Genomic DNA, 4,851 nt, shown 5'->3' on the forward strand with positions numbered 1-4,851 from the left:
GAATGGCGAGATTGAGAGGGGGAAGTCTCTGGCCTTATTTTCTACGGGGAGAATTAAGACTCTTATTTTTAATTCGTATTTGCCCTGACAATCACCTACCTGTGTTACTAAGAAATAATAACTTTACGGTATTTAATTCTCTCCATTGTTGTTTTCACCTTTTTCTTTTTTTCTGGACAAGTTGCAGACGCCTAAATAACCAGTAAATAAAATACAAAGCAAAACGACGAGCAGAATTACAATGGGATGAATTTTAAAATTCAGTATCATCTTTGCCTTGGGAGAATAACCTTTAAATGTATCATAGTGATATTGAGGGTCAGATCAGATTCTTGGTAAACAACGCGGGAGCATTTTTCTTCATCATACGTGAATTTTACTCTATTGTGACATCCTTATTAATCGAGCTTTCAAATGGTTAACTACTGGAGTATCATTTTGAAGTTTCTTACAAAGTCTTCACCAATCCAAGTCTAAGGCGTAGCTTCATGTTGGAGTTGTATCATTTAAATTTTTAACTAAGAGTTTTTCTTGTAAGGCCCAATACATTTCTCTTGAGTTTTCATCAAATATATAAGAAGCATCATATTTACATAATTTAGGCCCTTCAGTAACTGTTTGAACTTCTCAAATAATGAGTCTCAGATGTGAAATACAAAGGCACCGTTAAAGAGAAAACCACAGGCCCCAAATGGCGTCTTTCCCGCTAAAAGCCCAAGATACCAAACCTAGATTTCATACCTGATATAATTGCAGTTTCGATCTCTCTCCAAAACATAATCAACCAGTTTAGAACTTTCTGGTCAAGCACCAGTAGAGTAGTCTGTCACGTGGGCCCTTTTTGCCTCCCCCACCCCATCAAAGAAAGAAGAGAAGCTAGAGGATATTATCCTAAGTGAAATAAGACAGAGAAAGACAAATACCATAGGATCTCACTTATACGTGTAAGCTAAAAAAAAAATAAATAAATAAATGAATAAACAAAGCAAAACGGAAACAGACCCATAGAAGCAGAGAACGAGCTGATGTTTGCCAAAGGGGGAAGGGGGTGGGGGGAAGGACAAAATTTTTAATTAATAAATAAATAAATAAGAAAAGTAGAAGAACGATAAAAATGATCTAAAGTAATAAATATAGAGTAACGCTTTTATTACGCGTACATCTATAGAACGATGAATAAGATGCATTCGTTACCATTTTCAATGTAATAATTTGATCTCACCTATTAAAATTTACTTTCTATCATATTAGGTTAAAAGGAAAAACACGAATACATGCTATTTAGAAAACACACACTTTCAAAGAAAGCAATAGGGATAATAAAAAGAGTGGGTAAATGTAACACATACGGACCAAAACACGGGAGAGATAACATTCATATCTGATATTAGTATCAGGTAACGTGAAATTCAGGATTAAAACACTGAATAGAATAAAAAGAGGTACTCTGGAATGATAAAATATGCAACTGATGAAAAAGGATGCTCAGAAAGGTATAAACACCAAACTATATAACAGATACGGTCATAAATCCAGAGCAAAATAAAAGAACTTGATAAAAAATAAAAAGAAAGAAGTAATCTGCATAGTAAAAGCACTTTCTCCTCTCTTTCCCCAAAGAAAAGCTGTCCCAGACCAAAAATAATCCTTTCTTTTCTTTCGTTATTAGCTCCCTTGTCCCATCCTTCTTTCTACGACAAACTTCCATTTCGTACGCTCCCAAGCGCCCTTCTAGTTGCTGGAAGAGATGCTGTCTGGTTCAGGAATTGCTTAAGAAAGCCAATTAGATCTTCACATTTACTCCGTTGAATTTTTTTTTTTTAACAACACTAATGGCCATCATCTAGCATCAAAGTCTTATTAGGAGGCACCTGTTCAAGAGTACCGATTGAATATCCAGTTTTTAAAGTACGCGGTCATATACGTTTTGAGTCTTGGGACAAACTCGTCCTATGGGCCATTATTTTTTTTGCACCAATCTAAATCAATAGTCATATTATTACAACATTAAGTCAATTACATCTCCCTGAACAACAGCCAACATTTGTTTATCCATCTATACCGGAACTGGGGGAGCTCGTGTCCTAACGTTAATCGAGTGACATTAGACCTGTCTTTTGCAGTATCTACCTGTAAGTGCCGGATTTCTGTTTGTCTGCTAATTAGATGCTTTTCTTCTCTACACCATCATTTAATCTCTTCTGGAAGTCACGGCCCAGTACCTGATTGTTCCCTTAAATGTGAACAGTAACTTTGAACTCGTAATGACGTCTTAGACTCTTTTATAGCTGCTGGGCTCAGAGGCCCTCTGAGAACTTGGTGGGATGATTTTTTTTCCCCGGCATTAAACTATTTTAAGTAGTCCAATTTTAATTTTTAACCAACTACATGTTTGTTAGTAAATGCAATGTTTAAAGTGATGTAAATACCCACTACTGTGAATAGGATGGTCTAGGCCACTATGAGAAGTTCACTAGAATACCTCTTCTTTCCGTGGACTTCACTGCCAATATCAGATACTCTAGAAAAGTCCTTTGTGGGAACCACAGTCCGGTCTCCCCTGAAGGACCGGCTTCGGGGGGTCAGCATGGATTCAGCTGGGTCTTTCTTTCACTCTCATGGCCCAAAGAATGATCAGCAGCACTTGGAAGGCTGCCTCCCAGGGCAGTGACAGCCCACCTTCCCTCTGGGAAGGCCTTTATGTACCTAACATCTCTGAGTCAAGTGGGATAGCAACTTCTTTGGAGTGACCCTTCCAGGTCCTTCTGACTTTAAGTCTCAGGGTTCCTAGGAAAGAGAGAAACCTTTTTAAGTATCTAGCACGACCATGAAAGGATTCAGTTAAATCAGGCACAGAACTTGGCCTCAGATGCAGATTCACAGGCCTCCTGAACATAAGGTCAAAAGGAGCTAGGACTACACTTGCTTAAAGGGGGCGCTCTAATTTTTAACAAGGCATGTGGTAAAGTTGTAGGCCATCTTAACATAGTAGGTTGCAGAACCTTGACCAAATAATATTTTAGAGTTTGAGTGGTTAAATCCTGGAAGAAAGTAGAAATAAAATTACTTTTTCTGTCTGACTCAAATGCCAGAAGCAGAAGTCATGTTTATTAAGAGCTACCTTTGCCTAAGCGGTGGCTCTTGAAAAGGACAAGACTTGAGGCTGTCACGAGATCACACACACACACACCTCTTAGGCAAACAAAATCTCTTACCTTTTACAGACATTAGTTCTATGAAATTCAGTTGCCACCAGGATCCCAGGGATCAGGGAGAACTTCCTGTGCTTACCTTGGCAGTGGTCTATAGAAAATTCTGCTGATAAATGGCACATCTCTCTGATACGTTTTGAATAATTTCATTTTTAATGGGTGTAGTAAGAGTCCAGTGCCTTTAAAATTCCTCTCATGGCAGCGCAATTTAAAATAGCCAAGATATGCAAGCAACCTAAATGCCCATCGACAGACGATTGGATAAAGAAATTATGGTTCAAATATGCAATGAAATATTACTCAGCCATTAACAAAAAATGAAATCCTACCATTTGCAATGACACGGATGCACCGAGAGGTTATTATGCTGAGTGAAATAAGTCAGACAGAGAAAGATAAATACCATACGATTTCACTTATATGTGGAATCTAAGGAACAAAAAGAACAAGCTAATCAAAAACAGACTCACGAATACAGTGGACAATTTGGTGACGGACAGAGGGGAGTGGGGTTGGGGGGCTGGGAGAATGGGGTGAAGGGTTAAAGAAGTACAAATTAGTAGCTGATAGTTGGTCACGGAGATGGGGAGCATGGCATAGGGAATGCAGTTAGCATTAATATGATGGCTAGGTGGAGGGCCAGGGAAGGGAGGGAGCAATTGGGGGGATCGTTTTACAAACTATATAGATGTCTAACCAATGTACTGTATACTTGAAACTGATTTAAATAAATAAATTTAAAAAATTCCTCTCTTACTCATATGACTTTTACACGACAACACTAACAGGGGCTGTGTTAGGGAATTCCCACGGCCCAAACTTCTTTCAGTCCCCTTTCCAGTTCGTTCACCCATTGCCTTCTGTGGAGCATTTTCTGTAATGAACAAAAGCTTATCGTATTCAGAATGGAGCTTCTACGTTTGGAGCCCCTCGCGTTTTAACAGCAGCTTTTGCAGCTCTGGCAGGAAAATCCTTGGGAACCTCATCCTCTGCCCTGTGTGAGCTCTACTATGCTATACAGTCATCCCCACTTATCCACAGGGATGCGTCTCAAGGCCCCAGAGGACGCCCGAAAGTGCAGATAGTACCGAATCCTACATATACTGTTTTTTCCTATACATACCTATCATAAAGTTTAACTTATCAGTCAGGCACAGCAAGAGATTAATAACAATAACTAATAATAAAATAGAACAATTATGACAATATACTGTAATAAAAAAAAAAGTTATTTACCTGGGAGGCCAGCCTGCAGGACAAGATGGAGTTCCTGTTGGTCCTGGAGCGTGAGCTGTGGCAGGTCAATGGCCACGGTGGCCTCCAAGGCTGTCTACGAACCTTCTTCAGGACAAATGATGTGAGGGTTGGTACATGAGTGGGGGAAGACAAATATGGAAATAAATACTATGAAGACAACAGCAGTTTTGAGGCCGTCATCGATGGGTTATATATACTACCGAAGTGAATGACAAAAACACATTCTGGGATACGGATGGAAGCATGGTGACCACTGAATGGCATCATTGTATGACTGATGTCCCTCCAACAACAAAACCACCTACTGCTCGTAAATTAATTCGGACAAACCATAAATTCAACATGAGTGGCGCTCCAGAATAATATGCACCTCATTCCACCA

General features: G+C 39.3%; 1 pseudogene; it reads left to right on the forward strand.

The window, feature by feature from the left end:
* Positions 1 to 4,467: 4,467 nt before the first annotated feature.
* Positions 4,468 to 4,851, forward strand: part of LOC105302483 — a 1,516-nt pseudogene continuing 1,132 nt past the window's right edge.

This window comes from Pteropus vampyrus, unplaced genomic scaffold, assembly GCF_000151845.1.
Source record: "Pteropus vampyrus isolate Shadow unplaced genomic scaffold, Pvam_2.0 Scaffold275, whole genome shotgun sequence".
NCBI lineage: Eukaryota > Metazoa > Chordata > Mammalia > Chiroptera > Pteropodidae > Pteropus > Pteropus vampyrus.